Source organism: Pleurodeles waltl, chromosome 11, assembly GCF_031143425.1.
Source record: "Pleurodeles waltl isolate 20211129_DDA chromosome 11, aPleWal1.hap1.20221129, whole genome shotgun sequence".
NCBI lineage: Eukaryota > Metazoa > Chordata > Amphibia > Caudata > Salamandridae > Pleurodeles > Pleurodeles waltl.
The window spans coordinates 509,236,073-509,255,733 of record NC_090450.1 but is presented as its reverse complement, the minus strand read 5'-3'; positions in this window follow the sequence as shown (position 1 = coordinate 509,255,733).

Below are 19,661 nucleotides of genomic sequence, written 5' to 3'. Positions count from 1 at the left end.
TAGAAAAATAGGAAATATTTATCTAGACAAAACAAGACCAAAACGACAAAAATCCAACATACACAAGTCAAGTTATGATTTTTTCAAGGTTTAAAATAAAAAGAGTCTTTAGGTAGTTGTAACAACACACTAGCGCTGCTAGCGTGTAAATGTACCTGGTTTGCGTCAAAAATAACCCCGCACGGGCGGTGTGCGTCGAAAGTAACCCTGCACGGCTGTGTGCGTCGAAAACAACTCGGCACGGCGGTGCGTGTTGAAAAAGCCAGCCACACGACGATCCGAAAGTCCCGCGGCGCAGGCTGCGATCTCTCAGCCTCCGTCAGCGATGCTGCACGTCGTTTCTCCTGCTCCGGGCGTCGGTTTTTCGGTCGCGTTTCCTGCGGCGTCGTTTCTCAGCTGCGGAACCGGCGTCGCGTCGTTTTCTCAGCCGCGATCGGATTCGCGTCGATCTTTTCTCCGCACGGCGCTCGGTGCGTGTATTTTTATCCTTAGGCTGCCAGCCTCTCCTTTCAGGGTCCCAGGGACTGGAAGGGCACCACAGAGCAGAGTAGGGGTCTCTCCAGAGACTCCAGGTGCTGGCAGGAAGAAGTCTTTGCTATCCCTGAGACTTCAACAACAGGAGGCAAGCTCTACATCAAGCCCTTGGAGATTTCTTCTTCAAGATGGAAGGCACACAAAGTCCAGTCTTTGCCCTCTTACTCTGGCAGAAGCAGCACTGCAGGAAAGCTCCACAAAGCACAGTCACAGGCAGGGCAGCACGTTTTCCTCAGCTATCAGCTCTTCTCCAGGCAGAGGTTCCTCTTGGTTCCAGAAGTGTTTCTAAAGTTTGTAAGTTTGGGTGCCCTTCTTATACCCATTTTAGTCTTTGAAGTCACCTTCCTTCAAAGGGGACTCACACCTTCTTGTGAAATCCTGCCTTGCCCAGGCAAGGCCTCAGACACACACCAGGGGGTTGGAGACAGCATTGTCAGAGGCAGGCACAGTCCTTTCAGATGAGAGTGACCACTCCACCCCTCCCTCCTAGCAGAGATGGCTAATCAGGAAATGCAGATCACACCCCAGCTCCCTTTGTGTCACTGTCTGGTGTGAGGTGAAAAACAACCCAACTGTCAAACTGACCCAGACAGGGAATCCACAAACCAGGCAGAGTCACAGAATGGTTTAAGCAAGAAAATGCTCACTTTCTAAAAGTGGCATTTCCAAACGCACAATCTTAAAATCAACTTTACTAAAAGATGTATTTTTAAATTGTGAGTTCAGGGATCCCAAACTCCACCTGTCCATCTACTCTCTAGGGGAATCTACACTTTAATCATATTTAAAGGTAGCCCCCATATTATCCTATGAGAGAGAGACAGACCTTGCAACAGTGAAAACGAAATTGGCAGTATTTCACTGTCAGGACATATAAACCACATTACTATATGTCCTACCTTATCCATACACTGCACCCTGCCCTTGGGGCTACCTAGGGCCTACCTTAGGGGTGCCTTACATGTAAGGAAAGGGAAGGTTTAGGCCTGGCAAGTGGGTACACTTGCCAAGTCGAATTTACAGTGTAAAAATACACATACAGACACTGCAGGGGCAGGTCTGAGACATGATTACAGAGCTACTTATGTGGGTGGCACAACCAGTGCTGCAGGCCCACTAGTAGCATTTGATTTACAGGCCCTGGCACCTCTAGTGCACATTACTAGGGACTTACTAGTAATTCAAATATGCCAATCATGGATGAACCACTTACATACAATTTAAACAGGAGCACTTGCACTTTAGCACTGGTTAGCAGTGGTAAAGTGCCCAGAGTAACAAAAACAGCAAAATCAGAGTCCAGCACACATCAACAACCTGGGGAACAGAGGCAAAAAGTTAAGGGAGACCACGCCAAGGATGAAAAGTCTAACACGTGTCCCCCCCAGCTAAAAGTGGGGAGCAACTACCCAACCTCATGGGAGTTCTCATCACTAAGGCAGAAGAACCTGGACAGACCATCAGCATTGGCGTGCTCTGTACCGGGTCGATGTTCCACCGTAAAGTCCATCCCCTGTAGGGAAATGGACCACCTCAACAGTTTTGGGTTCTCACCCCTCATCTGCATTAACCATCTGAGGGGTCTGTGGTCGGTCTGAACTCGGAAGTGAGTCCCAAACAAGTAGGGTCTTAGCTTCTTCAGTGCCCAGACCACAGCAAACGCTTCACGTTCTATGGCACTCCACCTACGTTCCCTGGGTAGTAACCTCCTGCTAATGAAGGCTACGGGTTGATCTAGGCCCTCTTCATTCAGCTGTGAGAGTACTGCTCCAATACCATGCTCTGAGGCGTCTGTCTGTACAACAAACTCCGTGGAGTAGTCAGGTGCCTTCAGCACAGGTGCTGTGCACATGGCAGCCTTCAGGGCATCAAAAGCGTTCTGGCAAGCCTCTGTCCAGATCACTTTCTTGGGTTGCTTCTTAGAAGTCAACTCAGTTAAGGGGGTAACAATGGTACCATATCCCTTAACGAACCTCCGATAGTATCCTGTGAGACCTAAAAAGGCTCTCACTTCAGTCTGGGTCTTGGGAGGCTCCCAAGCCAGAATCGTGTCAATCTTAGGCTGTAGGGGTGCCACCTGGCCACTCCCCACCTGGTGTCCTAAGTACACAACAGAACCCTGCCCTATTTGGCACTTGCTCGCCTTAATAGTGAGGCCTGCCTTCTGCAGGGCCTCTAACACTCTCCAGAGGTGTTGCAGGTGTTCCTCCCATGTGGAACTAAACACAGCAATGTCATCCAGGTAAGCAGCACTGAACTCATCCAGTCCTGCCAACACCTGGTTGACCAACCTCTGAAAGGTGGCAGGGGCATTCTTCATCCCAAAGGGCATCACATTGAAGTGGAAGTGCCCATCGGGGGTAGAGAATGCTGACCTCTCCTTTGCCCCTTCAGTTAAGGCAATCTGCCAGTACCCAGATGTTAAATCGAACGTACTGAGGTACTTGGCAGCTCCTAACCGATCAATGAGCTCATCAGCTCGGGGGATGGGGTGTGCGTCAGTCTTGCTGACCGCATTGAGACCCCGGTAGTCCACACAGAACCTAAGTTCTGGAGTGGCACCAGGAGCAGCAGCCTTTGGAACCAAGACCACTGGGCTGGCCCAAGGACTGCTGGAGTGCTCAATAACCCTGAGGGCTAACATTTTGGAGACTTCCTCCTTAATGCAAGCCCTCACCCTGTCAGTCACCCTGTAAACCTTATGTTTAACAGGTGTACTGTCCCCAGTGTCCACATCATGTGTGCACAGGTGTGTGACTCCTGGGATCAGGGAAAACAGCGAGGCGAACTGTCCCAGCACGTGGCGACAGTCCCTCTGCTGTTCCTCAGTCAGGGAGGGGGAGAGGATCACTCCCTCCACAGACCCATCTTTCTCTCCTGCAGACAGGAGGTCAGGAAGAGGTTCACTCTCTTCCTCCACCCCGTCATCTGTCGCTAGGAGCATGGGTAGCTCAGTTCGCTCAAAGTGTGGTTTGAGGCGGTTGACATGTAGGACCCTCAAGGGGTTCCTGGGGGATTGCAAGTCTACCAGATAGGTGACCTCGCTCTTTCTTTCCACCACCTCAAAAGGCCCAGTCCACTTATCTTGGAGAGCCCTAGGCTCCACTGGTGCCATGACCCACACTTTTTGTCCAGGCTGAAACTCAACCAGAGTGGCATTCTGGTCGTACCACCGTTTCATATCCTCCTGGCTTGCTTCCAGGTTCTCCTGAGCGAGACTCCTGAAGCGGGCAGTCTGGTTTCTTAGTGCCAGCATGTAGCTAAATACATCCTGGGGTGGTTTACTAGGAGCTTTCTCCAAAGCCTCCTTCACCAGACTGAGCGGTCCCCTCACAGGGTGGCCATAGATGAGCTCAAAGGGGCTAAAGCCAAGTCCCTTTTGAGGCACCTCCCTGTAAGCGAACAGAAGGCATGGCAAGAGGACGTCCCACTTACGCCTCAAGGGCTCTGACAGGCCCTGAATCATGCCTTTCAAGGTGCGGTTGAATCTCTCAACCAGACCATTACTTTGGGGGTGGTAAGGGGTGGTGAACTTGTAGGTTACCCCACACACCTTCCACAGAGACTTCATATAAGTGGATATGAAGTTTGTACCCCTATCAGATACTACCTCCTTGGGGAACCCCATGCGGGTAAAAACCCCCATCAAGGCACGTCCCACCACGGGGGCGGTGACCGTCCTTAGAGGAATAGCTTCTGGGTACCGTGTGGCATGGTCCACTAAGACCAGGATGAACCTGTTGCCCATGGCTGTCTTGGGATCCAGAGGCCCCACAATGTCAATTCCTACCCTTTCAAAGGGAGTACTGACTACCGGTAAAGGTTGGAGGGGAGCTTTGCATTTCCCCCCACTCTTGCCACTTGCCTGACAAGTCTGACAAGATCTACAATAAGCAGCTGACTGCTTGTTCATCAAGGGCCAGTAAAAGTGGGAGACAAGCCTCTTATAGGTCTTGTCCTGCCCTAGATGTCCTGCCAAAGGCACATCATGAGCCAAACCCAGTAGGAAGGTCCTGAAGCCCTGGGGTACCACCAGCATACGAGCTGACCCCGGCTCAGGAACCTTAGGCTCACTATACAGGAGGCCATCCTCCCAATAAATCAGGTGAGTACCTGGCGCCCCGCCAGCCGCCTGGGCTGCAGCCTGCTGCCGCAGTCCCTCAAGAGTAGGGCACTCCTTCTGCGCTGTGCAGAATACTTCCCTGGTGGGTCCCCCTTCCTGCTGCCACTGCGACAGCTCAGGGACCTCCCCCAGTTCAGCCACCTGTTCCCCTGTAGGTTCCGGGGCATCACCCTCAGGCTCTGCCTCCTCCCGGACCGTGGGAACTTCTGGGGCGGGTTTCCCGCGCCTCCTGCCTTTCCTCTTCTTGGCGGTCCCCTGGGCCACTGTTTCAGGCTCCAGGGGCTCTTGACTACCCTGATTGGCTGCCATAGACCGGGTGGATACGCATACCCACCCAGGCAGACCCAACATCTCCAAGTGAGACCTGTGTTCCACCTCCTTCCAAGGGGAATCTTCCAGGTCGTTGCCTAGCAAACAATCAACAGGCATGGTTGGACTCACAGCTACTTTCCAGGAACCTGAGACCCCCCCCCATTCAAAGGGAACCTGCGCCACTCTGCAGAGGCGCTCAGAATTGTCTACTGCAACTACTTGGTGAAGTACCCGGGGATCAATCTGCTCTTCAGACACCAGGTGACTCCTCACTGTAGTCACACTGGCTCCTGTGTCTCTTAGAGCCTCCACCCTCTGTCCATTGATGGTCACCCATTGCCTGTACTTCTTAGTGTTATCAGGCACTAGGTTTCTCTGGACCATCTCACTGTCCCCTAGTGAAACAAGGGTCATTTCTGCTGGTTCCCACCCACCTGAAACCAACTCCTCCCCAAGCGCTACACTGGCCAAACCCTGGGACGGTGCACCAGTGGGTGCCGGTGTACTTTTGGGGCATTTGGGGTCCCCCCTCACATGACCCACCTGGTCACATGAATAGCACTTACGTAGGGGACCACCTGCCATTGGCTTCCCTTTGGAGAACCATGGCTTCTTTTCACTGGGGGGTTGGGAATCCTTACCCTGGGAATCAGTTTGGGGCCCTTTAGAGAACTCATCCTGTTTGCCCTTACCCCCCCCTTTCTTCTGAGAGGGACCCTGCCCACCCTTGGCGTGGTCTCCCCCATACCTCTTTTGGACCCTGGTGCTCTCCCAGCGGTCCGCTTCCTGTGCAAGCTTCCTGGGGTCAGTCAGCTTGCTGTCAATGAGGTGCTGGCGCAGCTCTGGAAAACATAAACTGTACAAGTGCTCCCAAGCAATTAAATTGTAAAGCCCCTCATACGTGTTTACCTTACTGCCCTTCACCCAACCATCCAGTGACCTGCAACAAGAATCAACACATTCCAACCATGTTTGGGATTCCTTTCTCTTGTAGGATCTAAACTTCTCCTTGTACTGCTCAGGGGTGAGACCATACCTGGTAAGTAAGGCCTCCTTCATGGCAGGGTAGGTGAGACTCTGAGCATCCCCTAAGGCCGTCAGTGTGTCCCTCCCCTCTGCCTCAAAATGCTTCCACAGGGCTGCCCCCCAATGAGCTTCAGGGACCAGGTTCATGTGGAGAGCTGACTCATAACCCTTGAACCACAAGTAGATATCATCCTCCCTCTTATAATCCCTCACAAGGTCTTTTGGGATGTGTACCCTTCTCTCAGGCTGCACTGTAGAATTGCTGCCACCATCCCTACTGGACTGACTCCTCTGATCAATCTCTTTTAAACTGAGCTCATGAGCCATGTTTATCTTCCTTTCCTCAAGGGCCAGCTTCCTCTGTTCCACCTCTAGACTGAGCTTTTTCAGCTCCAATTGGTACTCCCTCTCTGCCTGTCTGTCCTGTAACTCTCCAGGTGTCAGACTCTTGGAGGACACACTGCTACCTGCCCTGGAGATTCTCCCCTGAGACATAGCAGGCCCACCCACTACATCAGTGTGAGTGACTTGCAACTCCTCTTCCCCCTCTGGCTCCTCATCTGTGTGCCCCTCAGCTGCTTTGGCTGTCACCCAGGCCCTCAGCGCCTTTTGCAGCTCATCCTTCTTGGATGAGCTCTTAATGGGACAGCCAACATTACTACAAAACTGCTTCAACTGAGCCACTTTGTAGCTCATCAATTTCTCCAAGTCAAAGGCAGCTTCAGCTAGGGCATCTCCAGACTGAGACATGATGAGAGGTTAAAAAAATATGCACAGTTCCAAAAACAGAAAAGCAAGTTCTCAAATGAAGTTCCAGAAAAGTCAATCACGGGATCAGCGAAAAAAAAGAAACTGAATGCAGAGAAAAACAGTCCAAGTAAAAAAACAAAAATCACAAGACTAGTAGTATGTGGTCACGTAGTGGTCTGAGATCAAAACAGTAGTGTACACTTAATTACTGTATGTCAAGTACAAATACAAGTCCAAATCCCGACCGCTGGTCACCAATGTTAGAAATGGGGTCTCTGGTTGACAGTCAGGTTACCCCCTGTTCAAGCAAGGACCCTCACTCTAGTTAGGATAAAAGAGAATCACCCTCAGCTAACCCCTGCTTACCCCCTTGGTAGCTTGGCAGAGCAGTAGGCTTAACCTCAGAGTGCTGGGCGTAAAGTATTTGTACCAACACACACAGTAACTTAATGAAAACACTACAAAATGACACAACACCAGTTTAGAAAAATAGGAAATATTTATCTAGACAAAACAAGACCAAAACGACAAAAATCCAACATACACAAGTCAAGTTATGATTTTTTAAAGGTTTAAAATAAAAAGAGTCTTTAGGTAGTTGTAACAACACACTAGCGCTGCTAGCGTGTAAATGTACCTGGTTTGCGTCAAAAATAACCCCGCACAGGCGGTGTGCGTCGAAAGTAACCCTGCACGGCTGTGTGCGTCGAAAACAACTCGGCACGGCGGTGCGTGTTGAAAAAGCCAGCCACACGACGATCCGAAAGTCCCGCGGCGCAGGGTGCGATCTCTCAGCCTCCGTCAGCGATGCTGCGCGTCGTTTCTCCTGCTCCGGGCGTCGGTTTTTCGGTCGCGTTTCCTGCGGCGTCGTTTCTCAGCTGCGGAACCGGCGTCGCGTCGTTTTCTCAGCCGCGATCGGATTCGCGTCGATCTTTTCTCCGCACGGCGCTCGGTGCGTGTATTTTTATCCTTAGGCTGCCAGCCTCTCCTTTCAGGGTCCCAGGGACTGGAAGGGCACCACAGAGCAGAGTAGGGGTCTCTCCAGAGACTCCAGGTGCTGGCAGGAAGAAGTCTTTGCTATCCCTGAGACTTCAACAACAGGAGGCAAGCTCTACATCAAGCCCTTGGAGATTTCTTCTTCAAGATGGAAGGCACACAAAGTCCAGTCTTTGCCCTCTTACTCTGGCAGAAGCAGCACTGCAGGAAAGCTCCACAAAGCACAGTCACAGGCAGGGCAGCACGTTTTCCTCAGCTATCAGCTCTTCTCCAGGCAGAGGTTCCTCTTGGTTCCAGAAGTGTTTCTAAAGTTTGTAAGTTTGGGTGCCCTTCTTATACCCATTTTAGTCTTTGAAGTCACCTTCCTTCAAAGGGGACTCACACCTTCTTGTGAAATCCTGCCTTGCCCAGGCAAGGCCTCAGACACACACCAGGGGGTTGGAGACAGCATTGTCAGAGGCAGGCACAGTCCTTTCAGATGAGAGTGACCACTCCACCCCTCCCTCCTAGCAGAGATGGCTAATCAGGAAATGCAGATCACACCCCAGCTCCCTTTGTGTCACTGTCTGGTGTGAGGTGAAAAACAACCCAACTGTCAAACTGACCCAGACAGGGAATCCACAAACCAGGCAGAGTCACAGAATGGTTTAAGCAAGAAAATGCTCACTTTCTAAAAGTGGCATTTCCAAACGCACAATCTTAAAATCAACTTTACTAAAAGATGTATTTTTAAATTGTGAGTTCAGGGATCCCAAACTCCACCTGTCCATCTACTCTCTAGGGGAATCTACACTTTAATCATATTTAAAGGTAGCCCCCATATTATCCTATGAGAGAGAGACAGACCTTGCAACAGTGAAAACGAAATTGGCAGTATTTCACTGTCAGGACATATAAACCACATTACTATATGTCCTACCTTATCCATACACTGCACCCTGCCCTTGGGGCTACCTAGGGCCTACCTTAGGGGTGCCTTACATGTAAGGAAAGGGAAGGTTTAGGCCTGGCAAGTGGGTACACTTGCCAAGTCGAATTTACAGTGTAAAAATACACATACAGACACTGCAGGGGCAGGTCTGAGACATGATTACAGAGCTACTTATGTGGGTGGCACAACCAGTGCTGCAGGCCCACTAGTAGCATTTGATTTACAGGCCCTGGCACCTCTAGTGCACATTACTAGGGACTTACTAGTAATTCAAATATGCCAATCATGGATGAACCACTTACATACAATTTAAACAGGAGCACTTGCACTTTAGCACTGGTTAGCAGTGGTAAAGTGCCCAGAGTAACAAAAACAGCAAAATCAGAGTCCAGCACACATCAACAACCTGGGGAACAGAGGCAAAAAGTTAAGGGAGACCACGCCAAGGATGAAAAGTCTAACACCCCCTTATATGCTAGTGCCAGTCATAACTGTGGCACCGCTGGGCAGGTTTTACAGAGCACTGCTGGACCTGTGGAAGCCACAATAAGGACTGCATCTGCTGTTGTGATCTGTGAGGAGAATCCAAAGGGCTAGACCTGTGTTCCTTTATACCCAGGACCAAGAAGTGGACTTTGAGGGTCAGTTGGATGATCTCCTGATAACCTACACTGATGCAAAAGATGCAGAAATCCCACTTTACTGAAGAGTCAGCTGTCCAGTGTCAACTGGACATGCCATGGACTCTGCTGGTGGCTTCTACGTGAAGGAGTCTTGAATCTTAAGAGGTGTTTCTGAGATCTTAGGGCCCTCATATATGTGTCAGAGTGTACTTCTCTTGACCACACTGAAAATTCCTGGATTACAAAACATTTTGACAACTTTTCCTCTGAAAAACTGGTAGTAGATCGGGACTGACATCGAGCTGAAGCATCTACTTTGAATCGCTGGTCAGATGCAACTTGCTGGTAAGTCCCACTGAATAAAATCTGATTATTCTAAGTCCAAACAAAATGTCGAGAGTGACACTGATCTGAAGCTGATCAATGTGGAGACCTTCCTGGGTGCGAAATCCAGACTTTCCCCACTCTGAGATTTTCCCACCTTCGTCGACAGCTTCACCAAAACCTCATCTTTCAACAACCCGTTGTCGATTACCTAGCTTTCGGATCTAAACCGCAAACGTACCCCACTGAGTATCCACCTGCTCAGAAAGATCCTAAATATGAAGGCAACACTTTTACCAGGACCTGCTTGGGCCTTGTATCCAACCAGGGTTCCTTTGTTGTTGCCCTTAAACTTTACCTTAGTCCCAGTCTTGCATGACCAGTTGCCTGTGGTTGGCACTTTTTAGCATTATTCTGATTTAAACATTTTAAAATTCATATTTTCTGTTTCCCGTATTAGATTTTTGTTCTTTTGATGTCATTTTGTTTTTCACAATTAATATGTGTTTTTTCTAATATTGAACATCTGTTGTGACCCTTGGGTGGTACTCTGCATGAGAAGATTAGTACTCCACGGTGTACATTGAGTACAAAACAGGCACAAGACACTGCTCTCTTACCTTTGCGCTGCGGCCCAATGTAGAATAACATTTAGCATGACATAAATGTGAGCCCATATTTACGAAAAATAAACCCATTAAAGGGGGAAAGGAGGACAACTCTTTATCTTCTAAAATGTGGTGCTGTTTTCCTCTTTCACTATGGTGGTGCACTTTTAACTGCCATGCACCAACATGGACACTTGCACAATAGCGCAAGGGTGCATGTGTTCTGTTCGTAATAGTTTCTGTACTGGAAGGGGACCCTTCCAGTACAAAAGTTATCCTTTAACCCTTTTCACTGCTTTCTATGTGGGCTGTACAAAGCAGCATGCATGCAAATTATTAATAACAAGAAGAATTGAAAATATATTTCCCTTTTCCATCTGCCTCGAGAAAACAGAGGATTTTCTACCAAATCCCTGTCTACAATTGTGTGTGGATAAGGATTTACATCAAAACACATGGTTCGTTGTATGGAAAAGCCCATGCACCACCCATGAAACACCCCTTTGACTCAGCGTAATGCAAAAAAGTCCATTGCACGACTTCGTGTTACCTTGGGAAACTATCCAACGAAAATCCTGATTTGCGATGGACTGTAAATCCCAAAAAAGCGTCAGTAACTCCAGACCCTGGTGCATCCAGCACTTGCGGGGTTGATGATAATATCTCGGTTGTTCTATTGTAAGTATGCAAGAGTTGCGTTGTTGATTCTTAGCACCTTGAGGTCCACGTATTTATCCATCAATTCCCAAAGCAAAATCTCCGAATAATTACTCAATATTAATCAGGTGATCCTACATAACGGTTTTGTTGGCCCAAAAATATTTTTTCTTGATTTTTTAGCAGCCTAATATATGCATCGCTATCTAAGTACAGCTGCAGGGGAACGATTAGGATTTGGTTACAGGTGAAAAAGTTAAGGCGGACATTGTTTTACTGTCATAAAAAATATAATTGTGGCTTCTATTAGTTGCAACTTATCGCGAGTCATTTTCTTGAAACATATGCAAGATGAGTAACAACTGAACTCCATATTAATTGCAACAGACTATGTAAACATATAGAACAGTATTTTCAAGATGTAGAATTACATTATTTGATAAAATAAAACTGATTATCAACCACGACGCAGGTGATTTCTAGTTCTGAGACATTTTGAAAAAGTGTCACTGATTGAAATTGCTTTTTCACTGAATGCTGTGCGTGTGAAGCATGGAATACATTTCTAGGTGATTTATCATCGCCTGCAGAAATTGTCTGAGACATTTAGTTATAGGCTCACTAATACCACTTATATCCCGTGTCAGTTTCTGAAATGATTGATTAGAGCGTGGTGGTACTGTAATGCAGCATTAACTTTTCCTAGAACAGGTGGAGCATGGATGCTCTTGATGGCCCTGTGCAGCTCTATGATTCATATACAATTGTTTTTCTCATTCTATCTCAGTTAATCAAACAGCAATAAGCTTCACCTTCAAAATGTTTGATTTTGTTTTGCCTGGTGAAATTGTTTGTGGGTGGTGTTAGCCACTGCTTGAAAACAGCCCTCCATCATACTATTTCTTTCATTCTCGAACACACTTTTAACTCTCGATGCAACACTCTACCTGTGTATTATTGCATGGCAGTGACTACTATATTTGTTTCTTGTTTCTAAGTAGTGCATCACATAAACAAATTAACATAACAAACTGTAGGGATGCAAAGAGACCATGGAAAACGGAGAAGAAAGCTAGAGTTTGGACTGATATGTAGAGTTGGTCCCAGGATTAGGAAGCCTTGAAGCGTAGGGAGACAGAGGACATGAAGGTTTAAGAAGGGACACATGTGAAACAATTAGTAATACACAGATATGAAGCCACATAGGAACAAGATACTCTGGTACATAAATACATAGGAATGCCCCCTGGAAACGGGGCATGGCAGGCAGAAGGACACTAGGGCATGAGACAATGGAACGGCAGATAAGGGGAGTGTGAGGATGGAATGCACTCAATGAATATGAAACCCTGAAACATGTAGACGAGGCAACCATAACACTAGCTAAATCTAGGCCAATTACTTTAAAAGTTCTACATTAGCCAGCAAACAGACCTATTAAATACGCTGGCACAAGTCCACCAAGGCTGCATGGTACAGAATCCATTGCCTCTAAAAAGGCCACATAGATCTCACACAACAGAAAAAACAGGGACACACACAAGCAACACCCCCACCCTCACCCACTACAACACACACACTCATACATATTAATATATGATAGTCACATCCCCCAACCACCCCGGAAGAATGCAAAGACAAAAGGAAATTAGTGGAACCATTGTAATATATTAAAATCAAGTAGGCTAAAAAATCTATGTACACCATCAACAAAATATACACCAAGCATAGTAGTCCAGGTAGTGCTCAAATTAAGTCCGTGGAACACTGGGCCCACACGGTATGGGCGAGGCCCACACTAGATCCCCGACCATGACGGAGAGAACACTGCAGGGGCATCAGAGAGCAAGAAAACAGGCACCTCAGGGGGAGGGAAAGGGGTGGCACCTCAGCCAGTTGAGTGCACAACGCCAAATCCACGAGAGGGCCACATACCCACAGTTCAATCCTGGGGAGTGCAAAGCCACAGTCTCTCAAGTCTGTACAGTGGGTGGGTTGCCCACTGTTCAATCCTGGGGAGTGCAAAGCCACAGTCTCTCAAGTGGATAACAGTATCCACTGGTTCTGGAGGAGGCATTGTGCCCAGAGTGCTTCATCCTGCTAAGGACTGAGGTAGTGGATGTATCTCTCCACTGGTTCTGGAGGGGGCTTTGTGCCCAGAGTGCTTCATCCTGCTAAGGACAGAGGTAGTGGATGTATCTCTCCACTGGTTCTGGAGGGGGCTTTGTGCCCAGAGTGCTTCATCCTGCCCGTGACGGACTCAGTAGCGTCAGTGCCCTTGGCGCTCATGAGCCAGCGGTGCTTGAGGCGGCAGTGCCCTGTTCAGCGGTGCTTGAAGCGGCGGTTCCCTGTTCAGCAGTGTTTGGAGTGGCGGTACCCTGTTCAGCAGTGCTTGAGGCGGCGGTGCCCTATCCAGCAGTGCTTGAGCCGGCGGTTCCCTGTTCAGCAGTCCTTGGAGCGGCGGTGCCCTGTTCAGCAGTGCTTGAGGCAGCGGTGCCCTGTTCAGCGGTGCTTGAAGCGGCGGTGCCCTGTTCAGCGGTGCTAGAGGCGGCGTGCCCTGTTCAGCAGTGCTTGAGGCGGCGGTGCCCTGTTCAGTGGTGCTTGAGGTGGCAGTGCCCTGTTCAGCGGTGCTTGAGGCGGCGGTGCCCTGTTCAGGGGTGCTTGGAGCGGCGGGCTCCTTTGCAGTGACTCAGCTGCTGGCGGTCCTCTCTAGCCCAGTGGGGCTTGTGCTGGCGGTCCTCTCTGGGCCAGCGGGGCTTGTGCTGGCGGTCCTCTCTAGCCCAGCTGGGCTTGTGCTGGCGGTCCTCTCTAGCCCAGCGGGGCTTGTGCTGGCGGACCTCTCTAGCCCAGCGGGGCTTGTGCTGGCGGTCCTCTCTGGGCCATCGGGGCTTGTGCTGGCGGTCCTCTCTAGCCCAGGGGGGCTTGTGCTGGGGGTCCTCTCTGCCCCAGCGGGGCTTGTGCTGGCGGTCCTCTCTAGCCCAGCGGGGCTTGTGCTGGCGGACCTCTCTGGGCCAGCGGGGCTTGTGCTGGCGGTCCTCTCTAGCCCAGCGGGGCTTGTGCTGGCGGTCCTCTCTGGGCCAGCGGGGCTTGTGCTGGCGGTCCTCTCTAGCCCAGCGGGGCTTGTGCTGGCAGTTCTCTCTAGCCCAGCGGGGCTTGTGCTGGCGATCCTCTTTGGCCCAGCGGGGATGATGGCGGTGGCCTCCTGGGCAGTGGGGAGGATGGCTGTGGCCTCCTGGGCAGAGGGGATGATGGCTGTGGCCTCCTGGCCAGTGGGGATGATGGCGGTCTCCTCTGCCGTGCTGCTCTTCCCAGACTTTCCTGGTTTCTTGTGGCCATTCCCCACCTTGGAAGGTGTCGCAGCTGACTCCACACTCCCACCGGGACCCGTGTGAGCGGCTTTGGTGGCTGGAGTCTTCCCCCTCTCCCGCCGGGCACTGGCCAACCTTTGATGCTTCACAGGTGGGGGACTGTCTGTGCTGTGGCTCCGTGCCACACTGGCTGCCCTGGTGGCCAGTGCACTCCAGGCACCACTGGTCCCAGAGATGTTGTGGCTGAGGTGCTAGTTTGGGACCTAGGAGACGGACGGGGTGGGGGAGGTGTGGGAAAGAGGTCAAGGTTGGACAGGAAAAGTTTATGGGAGACACTGGGACGGGTAGCTGGAGGGGGTTTGGGAGTGGAGGAAGAGATTGTGGTTGTAGGAGGTGTTCGTTTGCTGACTTTGGGTGAAGGTGCATGCACTGGAGGCTGTCGTGAGGTGGATGGCTGTTGGGTGGGTGTGTGCCTGCGTTTGTGTATCTTGGGAGGTGGCGTCACAGACACACTGGGAGAGGACACAGGGGAAGTGTGAATGGTAGTGGGGGTGGTGACTGCATGTGAGCGGGGTGTGGTGGAGTGTGTGCTGATGATGGCAGTAGTGTCTGTTGATGTAGTGCATGCAGGTGTGAGTGGAGACGAGACTGGGAGGGAGGAGGGAGACGAGGAGGGGGACACAATGGAGGCAGTGGATGTTGGTGTGTCTGCATGTGTGTGATGCTTGTGTGAGTGCCTGTGGGATGCGTGGTGCTTATGTCTGCCTGAGCTTCCCTTGTGTGTTGAGGTGTGTGCATGCTGATCTGAAGGTGTGCTTGGGATAGGCTGGGGTACAGGGGATTGGGTCTGGGTGGAGGAAGGTGGAGGGGGGAGGCTACAGATGGGGACAATGGCTGCCATCAGTGCTGAGGCCAGAGTCTGAAAAGCTCGCTGAAGGGCTGCCTGACCAGAATGAATGCCCTCCAGGAATGCATTTGTTTGTTGCAACTGCCTTTCTACACCCTGGATGGCATTCAAAATGGTAGACTGCCCAACAGTGAGGGACCTGAGGAGGTCAATGGCCTCCTCACTGAGGGCAGCAGGGGTGACTGAGGCAGGGCCTGAGGTGCCTGGGGCGAAGGTGATGCCCACCCTTCTGGGTGAGAGGGCACGGGGCAAAGGATGAGGGGCTGCTGAGAGGGCGGTCCTGGTAGGGGGGTGGCGGCTGTACCTGTAGATGCGAGGGGCACAGATGTTGCCGCCACCACAAGGAAGCTCCCATCAAAGGACGAGTCCGTGTCGCTGATGTCAGCTCCTGTCCCCGCCGTGGAGCTCCCCTCGCCCTCCGTCCCACTGGTGAACTCCGAGTCCGTAGTTTCGCCATCCAGGGCCATGTGGGATGCAGCTCCCTCGTGCTTGGGTGCCACTGCGCCTCCGCCTGATGATGCTAATGCACACAAGAACAGGGAGACCGCAAAAAGTGGGGGACGACAGAAGAAATACATTTTGAGTGAGTGCATTACCACTGCCGTTGGCGGACACATCAGACACAGAAGCCCCCTGCACTACGCTGTGCTCTTGGGCTCCACTGTTCAATTCCAGGGAAATGGCCTACTAGGCTATGGATGACATCTGCACACATGGATGACACAGGGGCATGACTAGGTGTACTTGGCACTCTACAGAGGTGGGGTGGGGTGCCACATGGCCTGCCTTACGGAGGGACCTTGCCTACTAAACTCGCCTTGGCCTAGGGAAACCCACAGCCCACCTCCCCCCAGACACCTCCACTGCGTGCAAAATCAGCAGGATGAGAGTGTACTCACCCCCTTGTGGCTGCTGTGATGCCCTCAAGTGCCCATTCAACTCCGGGTACGCCACCGTCAGGATCCTGAACATCAGGGGGGTCATGGTGTGACGGGCACCCCTCCCACGTTGGGAGGCCATCCCCAGCTGAACCTCGCCGTCTTCTTGCTCCAGCGGCGAATGTCCTCCCATCTTTTCTGGCAGTGGGTGCTCCGTCTGTGGTAGACCCACAGGGTCCGGATGTCCTTGGGGATGGCACGCCAAATATTTTTTTTCTGGTGGGCGCTGACCTACATGATTTGTACAGGGGGAAGAGAAACTTATTACCAACTGCACCATCACAGTCATTGGCCCCCATTCCTACCCTTGGCATGTGGCACATGCACTCACCATCGTTTCATGCACGCCGCACTCTAACCCCTTCCTTCTTACATCCACCGCTCTCTACACAGGCATAGCCCATACAGCATGCTCCCAGAGTACTTACCTGTTTGTCTGGAGGACCGTAGAGTAGCGTTTACTGGGGGAGGACCCCATCCACGAGTTTCTCCAACTCCTCCGATGTGAAGGCAGGGGCCCTTTCCCAAGACACTCGAGCCATTGTCTCTTCCAGACCGAGGTCACAGCAGCACTTGCAGTGTAGGTCCTCTCCTGTCGAAGATCAGGTATCGAGTGATTGAACAGATAGGAAATGGCGGTCACGTCTGCGGCGGTGCGTACCGTCACCGCTGGCGTATATCGTCATTGGCTCCTGGGTCCAATGTTAACCAATGCAGCATTGCGCTGCGGTCTTCGACCGCCTACCGCGACGGAGTACAAGCCAGCGCAGTTACCTCACATCCTATTGTCCCACTTTAGAGGTCAGGCAGCCGTCATTTCAGGGGCCCACATGGCTTCATTTTTAACTGCGTCACACATACCTGGGCCTAAACTCAACACACACACAGGCCACTTTTTGGATTATGATTCGTGTTCTGTGTAAGCTGTGGGTACGTACCTCTGAGTTGTTTGACTCTGTGCTCGCTGTTGTCCTTCATAGGCACCGTCTGCTGGGACATGTGAGGAGATGGAGGCATCCTCTGGTGTACCGACCTTTGGTGGACCTGTCGACAATGGAGGAAAGACATGTGATCATCACCTGCAGGCTTGACCGTGCCACAATCCAGGAACTGTGTACCCAGTTGGAACCAGATCTGATGTCAGCTATCCGCCATCCCACGGGAATCCCCCCTCAAGGGCAGGTGCTGTCAGTGCTCCATTTCCTTGCAAGTGGGTAATTTCAAACAACAGTGGCCCTAGCATCAGGGATGTCCCAGCCTATGTTTTCCAACATGTTGTCCAGAGTGTTGTCTGCCCTGCTGAAACACATGCAGAGCTACATCGTTTTCCCTCAGGTGGAGGATTTGCCTACAGTGAAAGGTGATTTCTATGCCCTGGGACATATCCCCAACATCATAGGTGCCATTGATGGGACCCATGTGGCTTTGGTCCCCCCCCCACAGGAGTGAACAGGTGTACAGAAACTGGAAGAGTTATCATTCGATGAATGTACAGATGGTATGTTTGGCCGACCAGTACATCTCCCATGTGAATGCCAAGTTCCCTGGCTCAGTGCATGACGCCTACATCCTGCAGATTAGCAGCATCCCTTATGTGATGGGTCAACTCCAGAGGCACCGTGTGTGGCTATTAGGTGAGCACCTGGAAGCAAGACAGTGGGAATGGTTGTCTGGGTCTGGTGATATCCCTAGTGTGTGTCTAACAGTTGTCCCTCGCCATTTGCAGGTGACTCTGGTTACCCCAACCTGTCATGGCTACTGACACCAGTGAGGAAACCCAGGACAAGGGCAGAGGGACACTACAATGAGGCCCATGGGCGAACTAGGAGGGTGATCGAACAGACCTTCGGCCTCCTGAAGGCCAGGTTCAGGTGCCTCCATTTGACAGGTGGATCCCTATTCTACTCACCAAAGAAGGTGTGCCAGATCATCATGGCCTGCTGTATGCTTCACAACTTGGCTTTGCAACAACAGGTGCCTTTTCTGCAGGAGGATGGTCCAGATAGCGGTGTTGTTGCAGCTGTGGAGCCTGTGGACAGTGAAGACGAGGAAGCAGAAGAAGAAGACATGGACAACAGGGACTCAGTGATCCAGCAATATTTCCAGTGAAACACAGATAAGAATACAAACCTGCCTACTACATGTACTTGAACACTACTACCTGTCTACTGTCTGTCGTTTTCACCAAGTGTATGGTCACTTTCCCTTACGATTTCACAGATGTGGGTCCCAATGTGTGACATCTGCTTTGATTCCCCATGGACTACATCTGTGTGACATAGGTATGTTGACATTACAAATGAAAGAGCTTTTTGACACTGTAATTGCTAATACACTATTTCGAAATCACAGACTGACTCCAGATTGTTTTGTGCTTTAAGGGTGTTTATTTTAGTGCTCAATATTGGAGGGGGTAGCAAAATGGTGAGGGGTGATGGTGGAGGAATGTCCATGGCTGAGTCCAGTCTGTTAGTCTCACAGGTGCATTGCCCAGCTGGGCATAGGAAGTGGAGCTGTGGCAGTTTAAGGATGGATAGGGTGACAAAGTGGGACAGAAGGATGACATTCAGGGTGGTCTCATTTCTTGCGGGGGTCTTGGCATCGTCCTCTGTCTTTGTTCTGGATCTCAGGGACCGTTTGCGAGGTGGTTTTCCCTCTGCAGGGGGTGGGGTGCTGGTGTGGTGGTCCTGTGGCGGTGCCTCCTGTCCACTAGCGCCGGCAAAGGTGGTGGGCAGTTCATCTTCCAGGCTAGTGTCAGGGGCCCCTTGTAGTGCCACAATGTCCCTCCTGGTGTTGAGTACTTCCGTCAGCACCCCTACGATGGTGCCCATGGTGGAATTGATGGCTCTGAGTTCCTCCCTGAAGCCCAAATACTGTTCCTCCTGCAGTACTGTTGCCATCGTCTCCTGGGAGTGGTGGTAGGCTCCCATGATGGAGAGGGCCTCGTGGAGAGTGGGTTCCCTTGGCCTGTCCTCCCCTGTCGCACAGCAGCCCTCCCAGTTCCCCTGTGTTCCTGGGCCTCCGTCCCCTGGACCGTGTGCCCACTACCACTGCCCCCAGGTCCCTGTTGTTGTTAGGGTGGTGGGTTAGCCTGGGTTCCCTGTAGTGGTGGACACACTGCTGATTGACGTGTCCTGAGGACGGAGGTATGGGCCCGCTGGGTGGGTGCTGTGCTGGTGTTTCCAGAGGGGGGAAGCTCTGTGGTGGCCTGTGCCAGTGTGAGGGGAACCGACTGTCCGAGGTCCCCGATGGGCCGAGCTGGTAATCTAGATCCAGTTGGACAGAGGTGCTGTCATCACTTCTGTTGGTGGTGCGAACATGTGTGGACTCTCCTGTCCGGTGACATTGGGTAGGGGTCCTGCAGGGGTATAAAAGGATGTTTATTACATCTGTGTGTGCCATGGTGTGCAATGGGTGGGTGACTGTGTACCCCAGTGCTTGCATTCCTGTGTGGGACCTTGTTTGATGATGGTTTAGGGGGTGTATGGGTATGTGCAGTGGCCATGCTTTAGTGATGGGTGTCCATGCTTTGTTGTTGCATGCAGGGCTTGGTGTTAGGATGTGTGGTTTGTGATGTTGGGACATTTGTGAGGAGTGATGGGGGTGAGGGTATGTGCTGGCATG